Source organism: Chlamydotis macqueenii, chromosome 11 (genome assembly GCF_036417535.1).
Source record: "Chlamydotis macqueenii isolate bChlMac1 chromosome 11, bChlMac1.mat, whole genome shotgun sequence".
NCBI classification, from domain to species: Eukaryota; Metazoa; Chordata; class Aves; order Otidiformes; family Otididae; genus Chlamydotis; species Chlamydotis macqueenii.
Genome location: NC_141566.1, coordinates 4,448,365 through 4,472,301, shown reverse-complemented (window position 1 = coordinate 4,472,301; position 23,937 = coordinate 4,448,365). Strand labels below are relative to the sequence as shown.

Below are 23,937 nucleotides of genomic sequence, written 5' to 3'. Positions count from 1 at the left end.
AAGTATCTAGGGACACAGTTTTCACAGTATTTGCTGCTCTAGAACTTTTATTTATTTTTAACAAACCCATGATGTGTGGGCTGAAAGTGCTTCGGAAAACATTTTCAGCAAAGACTCATATTTATTCATCAGGATGGCAGTCAATTAGAAAAAGAATAAAGACTGCTTCTTTGTGAATAGCTTTTTTTCCCCCTTAGAATGTTTTATCTTACTGGAATACTAACATTAGAAAGAAAAGGTTAACAGAAACCAAACAGCCAACTCCTTCTTTTGTTTTAAATAGTTAAAAATCAAACCACTTAACGCACTGGCTGCGGGAAAGTGAGCTGGTCCAGCAGACCGCTCTACCCGGAGGCTTTGTGGCAGCCTCAGGAGCTGCCAGGCTGGACACCCAGGCCTGCAGGAGCCAACGGGGCTGAGGAAACGATCTCCGTACGCGCCACGGCCACAGGGCCGTCCCCGCTGCCACTCGAGGTTCTGATGGGCGCACCGTGCACTCCCGTCTTGAACGGCGCGGAGGCTTAAAACAGGAGAAGCCCACCGCTAACCACTCGGGTACACGGCGAGAAGGGAGAGTGTGTTATTTGTTTACCTGGGCCTGCAAGCGCGACAGATTAAGGATAAAAATCAACTGACATGTACAGGATGTTATCAGGTAGGCACACCGCACCGTACCCAGCCATCGCCCGCTCCCCCAGATTGCTTAATCCTAGAGCTCGCGGTTACACTCCTTAGGCAGCACCACGCTGCTTTCATCTGCTTCGTTAGATTGCACATAATCCTCTTTCCTCTCAAAGCCTTGTTAATAAACAGTTTGAAGACCACGGGGACGGTGCGGTACAAAGACCTCAGTCGACAGATCTGTAAGAACGCCGGGACCCCGTGGGACTCACACTTCGTGTCCCGCCCAGCCCTCGCCTCGCCACCTCCGCAAACAGCAGGGAAGGGACACAAAAGCAACAGGAGCAGAACGGACAATCATGAAAGAGCAAATTGTTTGTCTCCAGACTGGCAGTGCCCACTTAAAGACTGATGCACACCGTGCAGAGCAAACTTGGGCTGCTCCCAGGCGCTGCCCCACCACAATGTCCCAGCGCAGGGTCCCACCACGTGTCACAACAAAGCAGATAGGCAAAATGGGTTATCAGAGCTACAGGGAAGATCATAAATCTGAGCAGAGGAGCACACTGGATGTTCAAAGGATTTTCTTCCCTCTAACTGCTTCTCTGGGGAAGAACACCACAAAGAGATTGACTCGCACGCCCAGCCGTGTTGACAAATGCTGGGTGTGGTGACAAGCAGAAGCATGATCTATCATGTGGCATAACTGGCTGCATCCCTTTCTGTGATAGCTTTTGATTTCTTGTGGCCGCCACCCCAAGAAGCAGCAAGTGCTCTGGTGACCGGAGAAGATCCGTGACAGCGTGTTACGCCACTGTGCAGCTTGTCAAACCCAGAGCTCAAGCGTGGGCCTGTCCCGTTAAAACAGCACACTGGGATCTGAGCATCTTGCCTCCCAACAGATTTTCAGGGTCCAATTTAAAAATACAGGAAAGGCCATACACAGCCAGGCTATAAGGCAGCAGTTTACCTTCACCAAGGGCAGAGAGCGTACAGTGAGCCGTCCCGCGCTCCAGCCTCCTGCAAGGTACAGGGCAGGGACTCACCGAAGAGGAGCAACGTCTCTGCGTTGCACAGGTTTTGCTAATTACTCACTGAACTCACATTAATTTTAAGCATTTGCAATATCCTCAAATCCCCACAGCCTCACTACGCTTTAACTTAAAGAATATCTGTCCTTGCTTTGTTTTGACCTGCCACTTGCACGCTTCATTTGATATCCCCGAGCGTTTCATTAGAAACCCCGGTGAGGGTTACTCTGCAGTCACCTACTCCATGCTGCTCAATTTGCAGACCTGCACCACAGCCGTGCCTCCTCTTCCAGAGGAAGGAAGTTTGTTGTTTGCTCCTTCCAGATGTTACTCAGGGAGCTTCAGTCAGTCCTCACACCCTTCTCTGCCCCCACCTAGCTTACTACAGAACTGCTTAGCAGTACTTAGGTGCAAAAAGGCTTTTCTCAACGCATGCAACCCCTGGTATCTTCACCTGCGAGACTGGTTTCGCCAGGAGGGACGGTGTAAGCCAGACAGCTAACGGCTCTGCCAACCCCTGGGAGAGCAGAGAGCTCTGATCACCTGCAGAAAAGCTACGAGGGATACTAACAAAAGGAATAAACCTTCCCTTTGTCAGCTGCTTGGACTGTGCACTTGCAAAGGGCAGTGCCACTCGAGGAGTACAGAAGCCCCACATGTTTTGGAGCTGACAGCCAGAGAAAGGCCAGGTGCCGAGCACGGGTCTGGGGAGATTCCCGTTTACACCAGCCAAGACATGGAAGTTTGTGACCTGTCTAAAACTGCCCCTTTCCCTTCAGCAAAGCATCAAGCGGCGGTGTCACATGCATTCCCCTAGCACCAATCCAATATCCGATCCCTAAAAGTGAAGCAAACAAACACTAACCTTCCTTCAGCAGAGCGCAACATCCTCTTGCAGGCAGCGTACCTGTGTTGGGGCACACCGAGCGAAGGCGCGTTCGGACATCCTGCAGCCTGGACGACGCTCATTTCCTTGATCCCTGGTGCTTTGCAGCGTGTCCCCACACACGTGATCAAACTCAACCGAATTAACCGTGCCGACAGTCCTGCCTCCTCTCACTCGGAGCCTGCCGGCTGCGCAGGTCAGGAGCATGCAGCCGTGCCCTCAAGGAAAAGCTCAGGAAGGTGTAGTTCTGGAGCGCTTTCCAAAACAAATAGTTTGACTAATCTCATGTAGGGTTTCTGCAGCAGTAAGAGTTATTTATGAAAGAAAGTATGTTACAGACCTCTTGTCTGAATTAATATATCCTCTCTCTTCAAGATTTTTCTTTTTATTACAGTGGAGAAGGGTGTTGTTCGGGGAGCTGTTTGGTTTTTTTAAGTAACTCTCTTTCAAATAGTTTTATCGGGTGAAAACTGAATGCTTGCTTAGCCTAGCAGGCATGAGACAGCCCCTTTTGGAAAGGTAGAGCTGAAGGGGCTGCCACCTTCTTTGTGCTGCATTTTCCTTTTATTTCTGGGAGGTTTAACTCAGCTCCAGCTCAAAACCAGAACTATGTTAATGCTCTTCATAACTAACCCGAGCACAAACTGCTCAGATGCACAGCACCAGCTCAGTGCTCTTGCTGTCATCTGCCCACAGACACGAATTATCTGTAGACCATCTGCAGGGCGCTCCAGTCTCAGCTCCGATTTCTCAGCCTGCGCCTTTCCTTCCCAATGCTGCACACCTTCCTCAGGGCCGGGATGTGCACAGATTAACAATATACACCACAGGCCAAGCACATTTCATTGCCTGGACAGTGCGCGGCACGCAAAGAAAGAGGGGGAATTCAGGAACTGTAATCTGCCCATTTGGTAGTCAGGACTCACAAATGATGATGGTATTTAACACCCCAATTTCATCGCCTAGGTCAGTGTAGGACCATCCAGACCTACCTCACCCTTTGAGACCTGGAGCTGCACATAGGTCCATGTAATAAAGATATGAAAACATCCCTACCCAAAACATAACAAAATCCGGAACAGATAACACTGAGCTCACAAGGCTATTCCTGGCCAGACGAAAATAGCAGCAAGCTGGAAAGGCTGCTTGCCTCTGTCCATACCTCTTTATCACATATCCTGTCACGATGTAAGGAAATAACCTCCTTTTGCATTACAATGTGTGGACACTTCCTAATACCCTTATTAGTCAAGACAGCGCTTGTAGGGCAGGTCAAAACCAAGAGTAGCATTGTATTAGGGATGATGGATGTGCGCCTGGCACCCACAGCCGTACTGCAGCTCCCAATATACGCTGTAGCTAAGAGAATCAGAAAGACTTAGAGCCACAACTGCCGTACCTGTACGGAGCCCGTGATCAGCCTTGTGCCTCTCCCCGTCTCATGCTGGAGGGTCCGGCCCCACTCTTCCTCCCATCTCATTTCTTCTACTGTCAGTACCATGAAGTACGCAGAGGGATTGCCATCGCTATTTTACAGGCAAAACACTGGCAGCCACTATAATGCTTACAGGCACAATACTATGACATTTGATTGACCTCCTTTGCCAGCAGAGAAGAAATAAAAAGCAAACTATAGGATGGTCTTCCTCTTTGCGAGGGATGGGCTGAAACCAGCACAAAACCTCCTTTGCATGGGGGCTGGACTGCGTCTCCCTGCCCTGCGGCTGCAGCCAGAATGGGAGCGGTGCAATCCCAGTTTCTACCCAGCACAGGAGTTTGCTGTTGGTTGCAGCCTGTACCAGTTGTAGTCACCAAGGGAAACGGCAATCCTGGGCCGGGAAGCCGCAAGCCGATGGGGATGCTGCGGCAGAAGGGAGCCAGATCTGTGAGTCTCGCTTATACCTGCGGCCACTCGACTGCTGCAAGTGCTCCCTTTTACACACAGATAAGCCCTCAAGGCGAAATAACAGAGGTAGAAATGATATTTCCTACCAACATTGCTCTTCAAGTATCAAATTGCTGGATAACAGCAAGCGCAGTCAGTTTGCAACCTTCACACTGAAATTCCGGTGCTCTGAAGGCAGCCGAGGGCTGTCCCGCTGGAAAAGTACACAGCTGAAGAGCAGACATCTCCACTCAGGTATATTCTCCCCGTGTCCGCAGTCACAACACTAAACCTCCTTCTCCCGCTCTCTGCTCACATCTCCCCTCTCACTGGCATGAAATAAATACAAAATACCTGCCTTTTGGTTAGCCACTGCGAAGTGAAGCTCCACAGCATGACGAGAGCTCTTCCAAGGGGCACCATTTTCTCTTAATTTGCAACAGGCCACTTGTAGTTATGAACTGTCTAGTCCTTCGCAGACCAAGAGCAGCTGTGAGCTAGGAGAACAGAGAATATATTTAACAGAATTGTCTTCTGAAAAGCTATTCCTCTAAAAATGTTGTGGCTGCATGGTCTGCAATGATATTTTGGCTGACTTGTCCCAGTGAAGGGAGAGAACAGAGGTCTACTGTTCCTACCCAAAAAAACTCCTAAGCAACTAAGTCACATAGAAATGGCCTTCAGATGAGAGACGGCTGATAAGATAAAGAATAACTTCAAACAAAGCAGGCAACTGTAGTCTCCCAGAGCAGTCCATACATAAATGCATCTGTTACCATCACACAGAGAATGTCAAGGCCAAATTTTGGCAGTATCAGCCTGGTTTAGTCTCACCCATCTCTAAATGTCAAAATTACTCAAGCCTAACTAGTCACAGGCTTTACACAGATTTTTCTCTATCCAAGGGCTGTACGTGACACGATGTGCCATTCCCACCTCAGACATAACGAAGTGCCTACCGAACACCACCACGGAGGGCAGCTTTGGCAGGTGCCGAGGAGCAGGCTGGAAGTCAGCAGCTCTGACCCTAGCGATGGTGCTTCACCCTGATGTGCACCCCAGAACAAAAAAATACCGCTTGGTTCATTGTGAGCACAGCCTTGGGTGGTTTCTCCCAGTTTCAGTCATTGCCTCACATTACACTTTCCAATAACGTCCAGCATGATGGAGAATCTCAGCTGTTTTATTAAAATCTGTTTCCTCCTCCTCCTCCCCCTGGGCAGCTTTAGCGAAGGACATCCATTGATCAAGAATGGCCCTGAGATGCTCTTAGGCACATAAGAATTGCAGGAATTTATCAGAGCACTAAGGTCTCTAGCCCAGCCCCTTGAGAGCAGTCAGTAGAAAATATTTTAGAAAAACAATACAATGCTAAGCCAAAAAAAATGAGTAAACTCCCTTATTCAGTGCATGTGGGGAATGCATAACTGAGGAAATGCTCCGCTGACCACATTAGAAGAGGGTGAACTCTGCTTATTTGCACTCAGCCTCAGAAACACCGCTGCTTCCGAAGAAGGTGAGACCCACAGTATTACAGGAGGTTTCGTTAACGCTTCAGTTTCCCTTTGTAGAAAATGATGCATAAGGATTTTTCTCCCTCGTGCATTTCTGCCCAATGCAATGTAGCTGTCCCATGAGTAATCATCTACACTGAACTCTCCCCGTCTCCTTCTAGCAAGGAATTGCATGGGTGGAATTAGCATTACACACAATTTACCTCCTTTTATCCATTTTTAATTAAATGAACCATCCTACGGTTACCACCTAAGGTAAACAAAAGACTGAGTTTCTCAGTCCTAATCATCATTTCCTAGAGCCAGCATCACAAAAAAAAAAAAATAACCCATCAGAGGAGAAGTGACTCAGACTCCTTAAGGTCGATAAGACCTTTTACTGGTAATAAACTGATAATCCAACGCTTTAGTTTAAATATTTGAGACTTCTGTTTATTTCATAGGTGGGGACTATTTGCAGATCTTGCAGGATGTAGTTCATTGTAATTCTGCAGATTGCCAGAACACAAATAAACAAGCGCGGCCGCCTGGGACACCGAGAAATGCTCCTCAATACCCATTGAACAAGGATGCCCGTGTCCCAGCTGCGAAGGGGGGTGCCAGTATTTCAGAGACCTTGCTATGTCTGTCACCCAGCCAGACCTGCTCTGCCTCTGGCCAGCCCCAGCGCAGGCACGGAGTTTTGGAGGCGAGAGGCACTGGGCTTTAGCGTGAGGTGCTAGATCTGCACTTACATCCTCAGAAAAACTGAGTTTTAAAAGAATTTGCAATTCCCAGTTTATTAGTTTGTAACTTCGGCTTAGCTGTGAGTCAGTTCAGAGCTCCTCATGCAAGTTCTGCTGCATTTCTGCCGCACTGACATTGCCGTTGGAGAAATATCCTGGTGTCCAGGCTTCCCTCTCAGCCCAGGGAGAAAAGTCATGTTGTATCAGCTTTGAAGAACCCAGCCGTCCTGCTAGCAGTGTCTTTAGATGCCACGTGGTATGAAGGTTACTCCCAAAAGCACCTTCTCAGCTGTTATACTTGAAAAGTCAACAACAAATAAATACACGGTACCTAAAAGTGAGAAATTAGCAGCTTGAAGCGAGACCATGGCAGGTAAGGTTACATATTTAGACTAATTATCTCCCTGTCCCCTGTGTCACTCACTCATCCTCAGAACCGGGATATTTTGAATACGAAAAAGGGAGATGGAAGGCAAGTTTTGGCTGAGTTCAAACAACGAAACTGCAGGACTGGAAGATGAAGAAAAAAAGCAACCACCCAGGAGAACTTCTGGCTTTTATTTTTGACCCTGAAAAATATTTTCTGACCTCAACTTTGCTTCCTTCCAAACATAATTTCTCCACATTTGCCTCCAGCGGTGACATGTTATAAATCACTTTCCTGACCCTGCCTGTTACGCCCCAGTAATACTGAGCTTGCAACACCTGCCTGGCTGTCTGGAGTGGGTTAGGAGCCCTCAGAATCAGAAGCCATTTTGTTGGAAAAAAAAAAAAAATCCACAACCCAAAAAATCCCTGGTTTTGTACCACAGTGGGAGCTCAGAAGTCAAAAATACATAGGGGGCCCGATTCTTCTGTACTTGTTTGCCTGCTGAGCTCAACGGCGTAAGGCAGAGCGTGGTGCTAAAACCCGCGGGAAAGCAGTGCTGTTTGGCGAGCAAACTTTGCATACGGAGGGATCCTTCCTTCTGGGCAACGGTTATTTTTAAGCTTCAGCCATGCCTGGATGATTCCAAAATAAGTCAAAAACGGAATGAGGGTAACCGCGAAACAGTTGCACTCTCTAGCCCCTGTAGCGTTCACAGTTAGGAGAAAGATCTTGTATTTAATGCTTCATCCCTGGAAACATTCCAGGCCAGGTTGGACGGGGCTCTGAGTGACCTGATCTGGTTGGGAGGCTCCTCGCAGGGAGGGTGGTCTTTGAAGGTCCCTTCCCAAACCATTCTGTGATTTAAGTCTCCCCGGTAAGGGTTGCTGTACAACACCCACAGATGTGAGGACGCCAACACTACCAGAGCTAGGCAGTCTGAATTCACAAGGAAATAAATTACTTAAATAAACCAGATGCCGCACTCATTCCATCACAAAGGCACAGTTCTCATATTAGGTTTTCTCACTAGGAGAAAGTTACAGTAGGTTAATTAACTACAGGCATGGCTTAAACCAGCACAAGTCTGCATGTGGACATGGACTGAGCTGAGCTCAAGACAAAGTTTAGGTAAACTCAACTGAGAAACCCAAACACAGCTTGCACCAATTTAATTAAATCACTAAAAATAAAATCAGTTTCAGATGATCATCTGGTAGCATTTTCTTGTGCAGACAAGGTGTTTCTTCCATCTGTGCAGCGGCAGGAATACTTTGCAAATCTTGCAGGGAGGTGGGGAAGGCAGACATTGCAGTTACAAATAACAAGCTCACCCGTGCTGTTGAACAACGTCGGTTTATTTCTAGGTGCTTAAGCCAAATAAGATTTGGAGCTTTTATACGAGCAGTGGCAACTGTAACTCTGCCCAGATATAACTGTATGATGATACTGTCACATAAAATGCACCTTACACTGCAGAGGGTTACTTGATTTTGATTCAAGAGTCGCTACCAGGCACTTAGTGCAGCTTTGCTGCCTGTTGACAGCCCCCACCACAGCTACGCGCTCCTTTCAACTTGGTCGCCAACATTTATCATTGTTCTCTCTCCCCCTCTACATCTCTGAAGTGCAGATAACAATATTGATTTAAACGCAATCAAAGCGAGCCTGCCGCACAATGAACGCTCTGTCCAGGTCGTGCCACGCTGTGGCAAGGGCTGCCTCTTTCCCAGCGGTGGAGGCCCATTAAAGGGATGTGAGTTATGAGTTCAGGAGGAAAAAAACCCCAAGTTTGCACTTCAATTACAGAATTGTGGAGGAGAGCAGAAACTTGGATCCCCATGTGAAGCTTCTTAGATATTCTGCCAAAGGTGGAATGGGGAGGGAGAGAGAGGAGGGGAAGGGTGCAGCCCTCATAACCAACTCATCCTCGCCTGCTGACGCCCTCACAGAAGTTTTCAGAGCGGCAGGACAGTAGATCATCACCCAGATCATTCCCTGTGCCCTGGGTGCAGGGATGCAGAGGGCACAGAATGGTCTAGAACATCGCTGGAGAGAGGATGAGCTCCATTGCAAACTATTTTACTTAGAAAATAGTCATTGCCAAAGAAATACAAGACAGACATAATAAACCAAACAGCAACAGCCACAGGTTACTGCAGCTTATACAACAGCATCGATCACACCAGAGCGCTGGCTGCAAAGGGAGCAGAAATTAATAAATGCTGCTCTTGTTGCCATGCCAACTATTTACAACAATGAAGCATGAATAAGGAAGTAAATAAAACCAGGATGGGGGGGGGGGCTATGGAAATACAGACAAAACAGCAGGAGAGATCCCAGGCAAGTGACACTTCACGTTCCAGATTTTCATAAGTAACTTACAGTATGAAGTGGGGAAGCAATAAACAAAAAGTACACTATAAAGCATCAGAAGTGCCCCTTGTTTTGTAGGATTTTCCTCTTTTTTTTTTTTTCCAAAGGTTTTTCATGTCAGATTTTCTCTACAACATAATTGCATCTTTGGTCTGATACCCTTCCTCTGAAAACCAGCAGCCACCTCACAAACTTATTTTTTAATAGAACCATAGAATGGTTTGGGTTGGAAGGGACCTTAAAGCTCATCTGGTTCCAACCCCCCTGCCCTGGGCAGGGACACCTTCCACCAGACCAGGTCGCTCAAAGCCCCGTCCAACCTGGCCTTGAATGCTTCCAGGGATGGGGCATCCACAGCTTCTCTGGGCAACCTGTGCCAGCGCCTTAAAGCAGCGGCCACAAAGCCAATCTACAGCTAATTGCAAAAGGCCTTGATAACACAATTCACCAGAGCAAGATAAAACACATCTTTATGTTGATAACAGCCCGGAGCCCTGACGGGGCTCACGAGCACAGCACCCTGGCTCGAGGAAGGGCCGTGCAGCCGGCCCCGAGCCCCTAAACCTGACGGGGAGCAAAGGGCCCGGCCACCTCCCGCTCGTGGCAGTGCCCTGGCCTGGCCGACGCTGCAGGGCTGCTGTCCCAGATGTGCCAGCTGCTTTCCTCACGCGGAGATCTCCTGCCACAGCACGCTCGCTTCTGCCACCACGTTCCCGACCACCGCTCCGCAAGCGTCAAGGCGTTGAGGCCGGTCCCACCCGCCTTGGGTGCCCGCTGCTCCTAAACCCGGCGCTCCCACCCGCGCCACTGCTGCGGGGCCAGCGTGCCCGGGGTAAGGTCCCGCGCCCGGAGGGGAGGCTCCGGCCATGGGCACGGGTGGCTCGGGCTGCGGCTCCCCGGGAAGGAGGAGAGCGGTACCGGCCGCCATCCGACCGCGACGCTCTCCCTGCCCGGATCCGCCGGCAGGCACCCGTCCGCGGGGCCGCCCCGCCGGGAAATACCGGTGCCCCCCGTCCCGCGGACCGGACCCGGGAGACACCGAGCGCCCGCGCACGGCCCCGGGGACTGCGCTCCCGCCCCCGGCAGACGCCGGGACGGGACCCGGGAAGGACAGAGCCCCCGGCGGCCCTTACCTGCCCTCAGCGGCGCTGGGCGGGGCTATCCCTCGGGGGCGGGGCTATCCTCCTCTGGGGCGGGGCTATCCCCTCGGGGGCGGGTCCGGGGGCGGAGCCATGCCCATGCCGGGCGGCGGCACCGCGGAAAACCCGGCGCGGAGATCGGAGCGGGGAGAGCAGGAGCTGGGGACGGCAGGGGTGGGAGGGGGTTCAGGCAGGGTAGCGGGGACTGGGGGGTGTTCCAGTCTTCAACTTGGGCAGATAACAAAGAGCAGCCCCTCCCAAGCCCCTGTTCAAACCTGACCCCGCAAAAATTCAGCTACAAGTTAGGATTTGAAGGCAGTTCAGTTTTAGTTCCAGCTCTAAGACAAAACCCGTCGGTCTGCCCTGCGCTGCGCGCTCCTGGCAACCCTCGAACGCCTCCGCCAGCCTGAGCCTCCACACAATGGGATTAAAGTTGTTGTGGTTTTTTTTTTTTTAAAAAAAAGAGGGACATTAAGAGCTCAGGACATGGGAATATTTGCATTGGAGTATCTGCTTTCCCACTGTAAGTGCTGATTTCCAGCTGCAGTAAACCATAATCACCCTAATGATCTCAATTAGCTGAGATAAGTTTAGTGCCAGCTGCGTACTTCCTCCAGCTGGGGTAAACCGCGGACTGAGGAAACAGAGACAGCCCTGCCCATGGCCGTCACCTCCCTGGCTTACTCTTTAGGCTATAAAATGGAGCACTGGCTTTGAACGCAAAAAGCCAGAGTCTTACTCCTGATCCCACCGTTAACTTCATGTAGTGCCACAGAATTTACTTTAACTATCTCAGCTCCAGTCAATGGGTAATAATGCTAAAGCCTGCTGAGATCAGTAAGAGTTATTACCCCATTTTGGAGTTTCAGCATCAAATTAATCAGCGCGAACTGGATTCTGCATCCGCAGGAAGAATTTTGGTATAAAGACTCAATAGGTACAAATATTGCTTGGATTTACAGCCTGCGCTTTCACATTTGTGTCCAGGTACCTTAAACTCAGCCCATCATAGCCTGTGCCTAACAACTGGTGTAAAGTAACAACCCTACAGCATGCAGCAAACTTCAGAAGTGACAGACGTACGAAGCGTCCAAACATCGCTATGAGTTTGAATTCTGGGCGCTGGAGAGTCAATGCTTCTGCATCGAGTGGAGGAAGGAACAACAGCTTAGTAATAGTTTTATTTCTGGCCAGTCCTGTTCAGGGATAGAGAAAAATGTGACTTGGAAGTGAGAAAACAGAGTCACGTGGGGACAAGTTTACAACAGCCTGTCAAACCACTGAAGACATGCATTTTATTACCGCAGCCAGCTACTCCTATGCTTTTCCCAACTTTCAGTCTTTTAATGTCTTCAGAAGAATGACTGGTAGAAGCCACGTAAAACACTAAAATAGTAGGCAGAGGTGGGAAAAAAATTGGATTTACTTGCTGATCTCTATTTAAGCTTTTACGATCTGTATCCTAAAATGAACCGCTGATTCAAGTCTTAGGTTTGGGCTATTAAGCTTAAAATCCTGGGAGGTGTTCTGCGTCTGGGAGATGCTGACTGCTGCCTGCCCTTACGGAGCATCTCTGAGATCAGCTGGCACTTTGCTTAAGGCCCATGTGCAGCCCTGATGATTTGTATTAAGGACAAAACTGCCCAAGCGCATAAACCTCTGTCCCTGGGAAAGCAGACCGGACATCCTTCAGCTGGGCCAGTGTCTCTGGCTCTGTGGGTCTGATCGAGGATCCCCCCCACTGCCCTGGGGCACCCAGCCCAGAGGGGAAAGCTGGGAGAAGGGGGGACTTGGGGATGTTTAAGCCTCCAGTAGGTTCTCAAACAGCCCTGGGCTTGCCTCAAGACACCAGTGCTTCTGCAATAACCTTTAGGAGTGACTGCTCTGCCAGGGATCTGGGGGAGCTTTGTCCCCTTGTGTCCTTGTTGAAGCGACACAGATTTCTTAATTCGTATTCCAGTAAGGGAGAAAAGTCCCTCAAAACCACAACTTTTCAGAGTACAGTGGATGACTCCTCTTTAGATCAGGTGCACCTTAACTTGTCTGCACAGTCCTTTTGTTGCCTTGCCTACGTCGGGACCTCAGTAAAGCACAGCCATAGCACAGCTCGTTGTTCTCAGTCTTTTTCTTCCTATGCCATCCTTTTTCTTAACTCAAATCCCATTAAGCCCAGAGTGTTTTCAGTATTTTTAGCTGTGACTTTCAAGAGGCTGCCAAAAGATAGCTGAAAAATATATAGCAGTGGGATAAATGCTCTCGGCGTTTCTTCATGATTCGGCTCAGTGTTAGAGGAACCTAAATGTGGAAGCATGATAAAATCACCAGCAACTATTTCGTTGGGGGTTTTCACTCAAATTTTTGCTACCCCAATGGGTCTCTGTAACTTTCCTCCCCAGCTACACAAATGCAGTGCTAAAATGACTGGGAGCACCAAGAGAAGAACACAGTACTTGTAGATGCCATTTACTTCCCACTGTCTTGTCACAAAAATATTATACTGGGAACAAACTGCCTCTCAGTTTTGTTTACTGGGTGTTCAAATTTTAGTTTACAGCATGCCAGAATAAAGAAACAGATAAAAATCCCCTGCCCATTAGTGCAAATGCTCCACCAGCAACCCATAAATGTAAATGCAGACTCCAAAGGAGGGAAAAAAAAACCGATAAATCTGTGTATGAGCAGGATCCTACTTGCGTCTGCAGGAACTGTGACTCTAGGACAAAACAGGTGCGGAACAGCAATGCGCCTCTTCAGACACATCCTTTGCAAGCCTGCTCTATGTCTTACTTGGTTAGAGAAGGAAAGTCACCTAACAGCCAAAATCCAGTAAGTAAAATTCAGTGCAGGTCAATTGAAGCTACCTGGAGCTCATCCAATTTAAACCAGCTCAGAACCTGGCCTTATTTTATTTGGCACTGTGGACCTCAATTTTTACTGATGAAAAGCTGAGATGTTTTAATTGAAAACTGAGGCTCTGTGTCCTTTCCACTGTAAGGTATAAATCTGTACTGGCTGGCAGTGAGAACTGCAAAAGATTTTTGATACTATCTTGTTCAGCACTGCTAGCATTGTAAGATTAAAAAAAAATAACAGTTTTAAAAGAGAATTTGGCTCATGTTTCAGAGAACTTTCTGAGAGGCTTACAAATCCTGTGGCCCAAGTCCTGGGAAAGATGTTCCTAATTGCTTACAGCAAAGCCAACAGTGTTCCCAGGGCTACGTTCATCCCGGCTACCCGTGACAGAGTGGGATGGCAAAGCCACACAGCCACCCATGGCTGGAGTGACAGGAGGTGCTGGAGTCTGCACTCCGTTCCTGGGGCAAGGTCCAGACTCGTACCTGCAGTGAGAAGAGCTGGTTACTAGAGGTGGGGTTTACCTGTAGGGATGAATCACCCCATCCTGCCACAGGCGAGGAAGAGTGTGGACCTCCCTCCTGAGCTGCCTCATCTCCTTTCACTGACTAAGTAAGGAAATGAGACAACGTGGCCAGGGAGTCCTGCTTCAACATGAGAGGAGTGGATTCTGGTCCCAAACCAGACTCCTTTGAGACCACCGGTGGGTTTTAAAGCCTTATTTCATTCCAGTGTCCAGAAAGCCAAGTAACCTGTCAAAACCTGGTGGGCACAAGGAAAATCCATCTGGAAAACAGACCAACAAGCCTGAGATCTCCAATCGTATGTCAAGACTGATACTGATCAGTGTTGGTAGAGCAAACAGGTGAGAGTCTACATGTGCACGAGATAAACCAGCATTGATTCTAACCTGATGGATACTGCTCTGGTTGCAATACATATATTTGTGGCCATATGTGTTTAGGTTGAGTGCAGTGCTACAAGAGAGTGCAACCACCATAGAAAAGGAAATGCTATGCAGCTGCTCTCACCACCGCTGTCGCTCCAGGTTTGCTGTGCTGAACTCAGGATTTAGGCTAGACATTCGGTGCCCATGGCAAAAAGCATCTGGAGAAATCTGTTCTCTGGCTTCCAAGACATGCAGTGACCCAGGTCACAGCAGAAGGCAACATGGAGCAGAAGGTGACTTCTCAAAGAGAGGCAACCAGCAAAGGTTTACCGTTTTCAGACAGAAATGTGCTGTTGATGGTTAAAGTGACATTTCCTGAGATCCCTTCCACACACTGTCCCATCCCTGCCCTCTGGATGCGCTGCATGCTCCCCTTGCATCAGCAGGAAGCCATCAGAGATACGTGTTTGTTGCTAACTGGCTTTAAAAATGCCCTGTGCTGTAAGAGGAAACAATAGAGTCTCTGCTGTTGGGAACACATCCTGGCATGCCTTTAAAAACAAGCAAACAATAAATCTTCTTTCATATAGAGGTTTATTTGATATATTAGTGAGTTTGCTGCCCTCTTGCAGTCCAAATCACATTTTAAAACTGGATTTCTCTTTGGTTCTGACAGGGTGTCCTATGTAAAGGCTACACTGCAGGGTGGTCCCACACAAGAAAAGATAACACAAAGGTGAAGCAGTTTCCAAGATACAAAAAAAAAAAAGGAGTAGATGTTTCTCCACTGAATGAGAATATCTGCTGTTACATTAGCCTGCAAGCGAATAAACTCCAGTGAATAAAAGTGAAGGACAGAGTTACGCACGGTGGCACATCCCCACAGATGATGTTTATCACCAGTGCTGCACAGCGCGCAGCGTACTGCAGGCAAAGTTCAAAATCTCAGCTGCCTCTGTGCATCATTCCCAGTATGAACTCAGATGACGTCCCAAGGACTAACTTCCCCAGAAATGAGCGCAGACTTCCTATGTTGTGAAAGCTGATACTCTCCAGATGGCTTCTTCACCAGTATACAAGCTTTCGTCCAGTCTCTCACTTCGGCCATTTCTTCATAATTATTTTTTTTTCAAAAAGGCACATTAGTTTGAAGATGATTTCTCATTACAAAAAATCAGGAGTACTTTTTTCCCTGTCGCCTTACAACAGAACAGGTTCCCTTGCTCCCTTCACCCAACCAAGCCAGGCTGAGACGCTTCCCTGCGAGGATTCCCGTCTCAAACGGGCGCAACGAGGTTTTACACCACTAACGTACACAAAGCTTTTGTACTGAAAAAAAAAAGCTATCAAAATAGGCTGTTTATTAATATTCATGGAATAAAACAGGACTTTGACAGAATTTTATATTATTAAAATATTTTTTTTTAAAAGCCTACATGCATTATGCTGATATTTGCCTAGAGGAAGTATTGCTTTTGCTGTATTTGCCTTGAGGGACTATTCCACAAAATGAGTTTGCTTACAGGAATGTGACTACAAAACCAGCATTTTCTAAGGAAACAGGAAATATTTGCTGCATGTTTTTTGGAAGTGGAAATTAAGCTGCTACAACGAGGGATAACACCTTTAAGGCGTATAAAAGATGTCACGTGGCTTTATGCTCAATCACAATTAAACAAGTCCTTTTTAATCGTCGAGAGCCAGCCCTTGTGATGAACTCCCACACCATTTATGTTCATCCCTTTGTTCAGTTTGTGTTCTAAGAAAGGAGACATTTGCAAAAATGCAAGCAGCCTATGAATGGCATTTCAACTGCAAGAGAGATTATATTATTCCAATAAATTTCTTTCTAGAAACTATCAACTAATTTTCAACTATATTTCTGTTATTATTATTGTTGTTAATACAATGTTGAAGCAGAACAATCAGGAAGAGGCATTGTCCTGGTTGGCTTTGAAGTCCAAACTGCAAGAAGCTGCTAATGGTTTTTCACCCTTTCTAAAGCCATATGATGACATACTCATGGTAGCTGTGTGCTTCAGTGGAGCCACTCCAAAGAGTCAAAAACCATGAACAGGATCATTAAAATAATGAAAATATTTTTAAAAATACTTTAAAAAATAAAAATTTTGTATGTTGTATCTGAGTTTGCTCTTTTAGAGTATATTTGGAACTATTTTAAGATTTTTCCATGCAACCAAAAGGCAGAAAAAACTTTTCCTTAAAGAAAAAGCAAACATAAACTGACCTTTCAGTCATTATTCACCACGACGCCCAGAGCTGGGGATTTAGGGAAAACCATTAACGAAGACACGGTTCATGACAAACTTCACAATCCTGGTGCACCTTAGGTCAATGTCTCCCCTACGCAACATATTGTCCTGACGAAACACAGAGGCCAAAAAGCAGCTTTCTACAGCACGCGTGCTCTGCGGCGTCCTCCTCTCCCTCAGTCCTCAGCCCTGCTCCCACAGCCACACGCACGTGCCTGCCTTCAACGCTGCAGCGGTCTCCCTGACACCTCGGGACTAAAATCAAGCCTGCAAAATGATCGTTTGCAAGGTCAGGGTTATGCTGTCCCAGGAAGGCATTTTAATTACACGTAATTACTGTTAGCAATGTACAACTGCTCTAATCCATCTGCTACGGGTCAGTTGTCAGCTGCGGTGTGACCTGACTCCCAAAATCAGAGTGAACTGAAAACAGCTTTTTCTAGAGATGCAAAGACAGCGACCGTGACGGATGCTGAGTGGAACGGTCCTGGCTGGACATACGGCATTAACCTGCAGAACGAAAAGGGGCAGAACAAAAAGCTAATTGCTAATTCAATACCAGTCACATCAGTGGTGCCAAGAAATAAGTCCTTGCACCAGATTTTAAGCCATTATTTCCTTCTAGGGGCTGTCTGCTTATAGAATTGGAAGCTTTTCAGCATTTCATACAGGCTCCAAGAACATTTCACTTTACTTACTGAACATCATGGAAAAGGCCACCCAGGAGGAGTTTTACATCATCTCTGGCACAGAAGCAACACTCACTGTTTGGGGAGGAAAAGAGCATGAAGAGCCTCACTACACTTCTGATAATTTCACAAAGCAATTTGATTCTTTGGAGATGCCTGTACAAGCCTGCAGCTTTTTGCTTTTTCCTTCTGAGAGCCTGGGAATTACAGAGTAGATTATAAATCAAGATTGTTTCAGCGAGTCGAGCGCTCTGCAGCCGCACAGGCGAGGAGGAGCCCAGCCCAGGTGTGCAGCACCCCAGGTGCCCACGGGCACGGAGCCTCCTGGGTCGGCACCGCACGGTGCCCTGGGCTGTGCTCGGGCGAAGCCAGCCACGACGTGGGAGCAAGGACGCGGCCGCACGCAGGAAACGTGCGGGATGCCGCCTGGCCATAGGCAGCACGAGCCAAGCACGCTCCTTGCCCGAGGGAGAGCCGGGCTGCGGGGCAAGGGCTGGGGTGCAGTGTGCCACAGCTACCAGCCACGGCTCAGCGGGCTCTCCACCAATGGGACATTTCTGCACAGCTGCGAAACCCCGCTGCCGCCAGTGAAGGCGTGACAGGGACGTAACTGCGCCAGGCCAGGCTCTCCCACTGCTTTTATTAGCTCATTTGAATCAAATTGCTGTGTACAACTGGATTAGATGGTTGTTCTTCAAAGGCTACACCCTACGCAATTAAGATTCATGTGTTTTTCAGATGAAGTAATCTGAGCGGTTGCCTTCCGAGCTGCTCCCATGATGTACGGGCCGCTGACAGTTTCGTTTTCCATTACTTCCCTTCAGTTTGCCAACCCACTGCCTGCTTGATCACCGAAGGATAACAAGTGCTTCCAAAGAATTCCAGCTGCTAATTCAGGGCGTGTAACAAAGCTGCCGGGCTACAGGATCTGAGTCCCGATCGGTTGATGAATAACTTTGGTTGCCTGCCACAAGCAAATCAAAGGCATGACAAAAAAAAAAAAAAAAGTGCTTAGGTTTATCTCTGCCGGTTTTCCGCACTGTTTTTTACTCAGGTTAGCTGATCCTCTGCTCGACAACATCACATCACACCATTGCACAATCATACTTGGTGTAATTAAAATAATTAAGACAACTCTAATGAGATTATTAACCAAACAGGATAGGAAGCATCGTATAATTCTTCCTGAGAATTAAAACCAACTAAAGGAACCTGCTCCCAGTAGGAAGCTCCTGGGAATCAAAAGGAAAAGTCTCTTCAAAACCAGGCACTAAGCAAGCAGTCGCCCTGAGTTCACCTGGCATTGGCGTGCTCACCTGAACGGACTGCAGCATTTGCAAAGCACCGCCTGGCTTCGGGGAATCCGGAGTCTCCCAGGGAAAACACCCTATGACATCCCACCTCGAGGAGCCGGTGCCGGAGCAGCGGTGGGAAGCCGGGTGCCGGCTCCAGCCGCCACCGGGGACCCCACGGCATGCACGCTGGGAGAAGAGCAGCTGAGAGAAAGTGAGCTACACAACCATTAATTAATAATTAATGGCATATACAACTATTATTCCACCTCCCCAAGAAAAATGCCAGGCAGTCTCACTGAATTCAGGCTCCTTCAGAGGGCAGCGCATTGCAGAGCCTGGACACAGACCAGCTTCTCCTGGAGAGTCCAGTTCCCTCCAGCTGCCAGTTATGAGAAGTAAAATGACAAGGATTATCAGCACCAGGTGAAACTCGGACAGGCAAAGCAATCCCCAGACACCAGAGGCTGCTTTAGGCTCTTTCCTAAACTGGAGCATGCCAAAAGCAAAGAGATTTCAGCAATTCCTACTCCAAGTAGGGAGCGGCTGAGGTCTCTGTGTCCAAGTATTCCCTCCAAAGAGTGAGAAATAAAAACTAGCTATTTTAAAAAATAAAGAATGAGATTGCCTTGTATTCATTTGGTCTGTTTGAAAAGCACCAAACACTAACATTGTTACAACATCTATCCACCTAAGCCCTCCATTTCAGAGATGGCAGAAGCAGGTGGAAACCACAGAGCTCAGTGCAATTGCATGATTTTTATGCCAGGTTTAAATTTGGCACAGCAATCCTAAAATTACATTATCCTACCTGTTAAGGGAAGGAGGCACCATATAAATTATACAGCTATATGCACTCCTAAGCTGAAAGCATTTTTCACTTTAGACAAGTACAACAAATGCTGCCAAACTCAAAGCATGATATCACTGAACAGTTCAGAAATCGTTAACCTATGAAAATGCAAATGATCATTAGAAAAAAGACCTTTCCTTCCGACAAGGTTGGTAGACAGTTTAATCCCCAGATCCCCGCTGTGAATTTTCCGTTTTGTTTTGCTTTATTAGCTTCAATTTTGAAACTACATGTAAAAGAACAAGGGGAAAAAAAAGAAATAACAGCGGGAGTTAATCGTACGCAGTGAAAAGGTTTTGCAGCCAATGCACATTCAAGGGGACAGCAATTCTACAAATATGGAATCATTTTTCCGTGATTTCTCACGGAGCAGAGAGCTTGCTTTGGTTCTGACACCTGAGCCACGTAAACGCATCATTTGAAGGCGGCACTTCTTGTTAGAAAGTCAATCTTCAGCCTGCGTCAGTCAGGGCACTCGTGGTGCACAGCTCACCTGCCAAACGAGGGGGAAAAACTCACCATTTATACCGACACCACAACTGCTGCACAACCATCGCTCTGCTTCTGCAACAGAACTCTCTCCGCACTCCCATCACCCGAGTCCAGCACAATCGCAGGCAGCGCAGTTCCGGGTCCCGTGGATGCTACACTGGCATCCCCAGGAGATCTGGGGCAGCACCATGAGCAGCTGCTTCTCTGCTTTTTTATGCTTTTTTTTCAGGACAGAAGGCAGGGAAGGCAGGAGGGGTGTTACCATCAACCCAAAAGGCCTGAGCCAGATCCACAAATGTATCCAGGTGCTGACATGCGCACCTTTCCTTGGTTGGGAAGAGAAGAAAGATGGAAGGGTACATCTGATTTTTCCTGAAAACTTTCAGAGTGTATCTCCACAAAGGGCTCTTTACAAGTGTTCCTCTGCAGACGGCTGAGGCCACCAAGTAATGGTGCCAACGCAGCCTTCTCTGGAGAGTTGTGTGTAATTTTACGGTAACCCCTGCCATAAGCAAAACGAGCCATCGTGAAGTTATCAGCAAAGCAATTCCAGTGATGAAGGCAGCCTTGGTGTCTGGGATGAGTTACATGACAGGGATGGGTCCACGGGACATCGTGCTGGGGAAGGAGTTCAGTCCTTTTCCTTTCCCATGAAGTCCTCCAGCCTCCAGCTGACGTGCACAGCCCACAGCGTCTCTGAGGAGTGGGACAGAAATCACAGGGTTGTGCTGGAAATGCCAGTGGGGACAGTACTGAAACAGGGAAATGGGAAGCACAAGGCTGTGGTGGGAAGGATTTGGGGAGTCAGAGAACCTTCAAATGACAGGGTAGTCTAGGGATCATGTCAGCCACCGACCAGGAGAACAGTGCAGATAAACCTGAGCTGACTAGTGCTCACGTATAAAATAAAAATTCATACACAGTGGAAGTGCTCCTCAGGCGTTACTCCTTAGCACGCTGGTGAGGATGCAGAGCGCAGCCAGCTTTGGGGTGATGCCTGTCTGCACCCAACAGACAGCTTTATCTTTTGGGTAAAGGGTTTGCTCTAGGGGAACCTGCCTTTGAATGGTGAAAAGGAAAAAGTACTTCTTTCTGGAGTGAGAAAAGGGACAACATAGAAAGACCAATCCAGCACCTTTACAAGGAAATGGGATTGTGCTTTTTTGATAATAAGCGCATGGAAGTGGATACAGAGGATTAACTATACTTCTGATCAAGTTACTTTGAGGTGACAAGCCATGGTGCTCTCCTCAGAAGAGTTTATATTATTGGTACCTTTACGGGCTTTCACCCTCTGAGCTTGAAAATAACAGCGAGCTCATGAATTAACTTTTAGGCAGCAAACACTCCAGCAAAAGCTTATAAATATTTTTTAGGCAACAAATGAGGCTGTGCAACAAACAAGCAAACTGTGAAGTGCATCTGAAAGTCAACCTAATGATGGATTTAGAGGCTTAAAGCAGCTCTTTCACTGTACTTGTTTGCATCTCTAATTACACTCTTCATCCTCAGCAATCAGATGCAACACTGAACTAGAGAGCTTCGTAAATCACGTCATGCTGGGTTTGGTGCCTTTGAAAAATCAAATATTTAGCGTTATTTCAGGAAGACAAAGCGGTTGAAGTGCTGCTGAGCTTTGTCAAGTTAAATACAGAATTCTACAGGAAGTTTTTAAATTGGGTATGAGGACAACAGAAGCAAGCCCTGAGTATCACGGCGGTGCTTGCCTGGGCGATGCTGCCTTGCTCTGGGTGTGCCTCTGGGCTTCATTTTTTTAATGACTGACACTTCTATTTATAGAGTGAATACAAGGGAGTTGCTTGGAAGGGAACATTTCTGAATACGTTTCAGTGTACACAGATCTGAGTCACAAAGTCTGTTAACACACAGTTCCTGGTACTGGCACCTTCCATTTTATCTCCAGATAAGAGCCTTTGCTCCACCCATGGCAAAGCCACTGCTGCCGCTGCTGCATGCTGGGCTGTTCACTCCTCTTAGCTGACGGCCCGCAGTGTAAGCGAGAGCTTCTTGGTCATCCCACTGTAACTTAACCTTAACCGTCATCAGAGCAAACCAGATTTTGCTTCCTGTGCTCGGTTCTTTTCCGAAGGTGACGTTTGAGTGGACAGTGCTGCTGTAGTAGCAACGAGCTAGAAGCAAAACCAGCAGCTGACAGGTACCATCTATTACCTTCACAGGAGAATAACCCTGGATGGCTTGGGAGATTAGCGTTAGGGTACACGCTTCTGGTTTGACGGTGTGAAATGAGCCCCAGGCTGGTAATAGTCAAAAGTAAAGGCTACTGGTGTTCAGTATCCTCTGTAAAACAGGATTGATGGCTGTAATAATTTGCAACGAGATATACCCGCTCCGTAATTGGGAATCTCAGCCCTGCATCCCAAGCTTAAGCAGGCACATATTAGCGCAGAAGCTGTGTTATTGGCTCCTGTTCTCAGGTCAAATTGAGCATTTCACCCTCCAGGAATGGAGTTCTGTCATCTTTCAGAGACTTAATTCACAAAAAATGAATACAACAGGGAGAAAACATATATTAGCTGAGGGTACCTTACGTGCCAGAGAAAGGACTTCGGTGTTGATAAATGAGAGGGAATTAGAGGACACACTGATATTGTGGGAAAGACACAGGATCACGCAGGTGTGTGCTGACCTGCAGTGTGGGGTGGCAACGTTTTTTGCGTCTTCTTGAAAATTGCTGTCTTTTGCAAAGGGTCAATGCTCTGTGAGCTACTCATCAGAGTCTGCTGGGTATTATGGAGCTGCCACAGGCGATCACTGAAATGGGTCTGCAGGTTGTGCTCACGGTCAGATCGTTTGTGCTCATCCATAGCTAAAGGACTGGAAAACAGCAGCAGCTCCCATTTTTGGCTGACCTGGGCAAAGCCAGTGAGGACTTCCCTTGCGCATCTGGGATCCCTCCATGCTTCTTTAGTTAAGGTGAATCTAAACATTTTTCACGTTTTGGAAGAAACCTGAATTTGATTTTCAGTCTTTCAAAGTACATATTCCTTTTTGGATTCTAGGTCACCTTTGCATCCTTGGATGAGACAATTAACTGTTCCAAGACTTGTCCTCCCTATCACTAAAACACAAGCACTGCCCACCCAGTGGGAATGCTGTGTGAAGTGCTGACAGTCAGAACTAAGGAAAAGACATCTTTTAGAAAACTTTTGGAGATGGCTTATATAAGAATATAATCAAACCCTGACATCTGCCCAGAGATTATTCAGGCATCTGCCATGCACAGAAATATCTGGCAGAATAAAATTCACCTAAGTCCATAAACCTGATCCCAACAGTAACTGACGCACCAGTAACTCACCACTTCTATGCTGAAGAATCCACTACCACATCCCGTTAGAGACGAGGAAGAGCCTGGGGCATACCTCCCCCCTCCAACCACACATGGCCAGATGTTGAGCCCCACCTGCAAAAAGGGCTTCCCCAGCTGCAGCAGGAACTAGACCCATGTTTTCAACAAGCATGGAAAAAAAAGTCACGGAGCATTTTAACTGTCTTGGGCCCTGGTACAGGCACACATCTAAAAGGCAATGCTGCCCTCTGTTACGTCTTCAGCTCCTCACTGACATCTGGCTGTGTACACAGAACCAGCTACTCCCATCGCAGCTTGGGGCTTTAAAATAGCCTCCGTCAAATGACACGGAGTAAAGAAAGCCTTATTGATGAGTTCAATATGGAAAATTCAAGGCCATCATGAGTCCCATGTAATCCTTCTGTATAAAACCGTATGATAAATATGTTTTAAAATGAAAATGTACTAACAACATATTATCTCCACAGGCCCATTAAAAAAAAATAAATTATAGAATTAACAGGAAATAAAGATCATTCCGTATTCACATTCGGTCTGACTCCAACACTGGTCATCAGATTGATCGTTAAATAGCTCCACAAACACTGTTCTTGTCCTCAGTAGCAGTACTTAGGTAGGCAAATACTGCTGGGCCCTGGTAAAAGTGGGAGAATCTGGGCTTGTCTGATTGAAAGGTTTATGATTAACAAAACCCCCAATT

The 23,937-nt window shown here is 47.5% G+C and overlaps 1 protein-coding gene across 1 annotated transcript in view; it reads right to left on the bottom strand.

Moving 5' to 3' along the window:
* Positions 1-5,369: 5,369 nt before the first annotated feature.
* Positions 5,370-23,937, bottom strand: part of PSMD10 (proteasome 26S subunit, non-ATPase 10) — a 46,358-nt gene continuing 27,790 nt past the window's right edge. Inside the window, exon 7 of the transcript XR_015259628.1 lies at positions 5,370-6,993. The gene's annotated coding sequence lies outside the window, so the exon portion shown is untranslated. The remainder of the gene's footprint in view (positions 6,994-23,937) is intronic.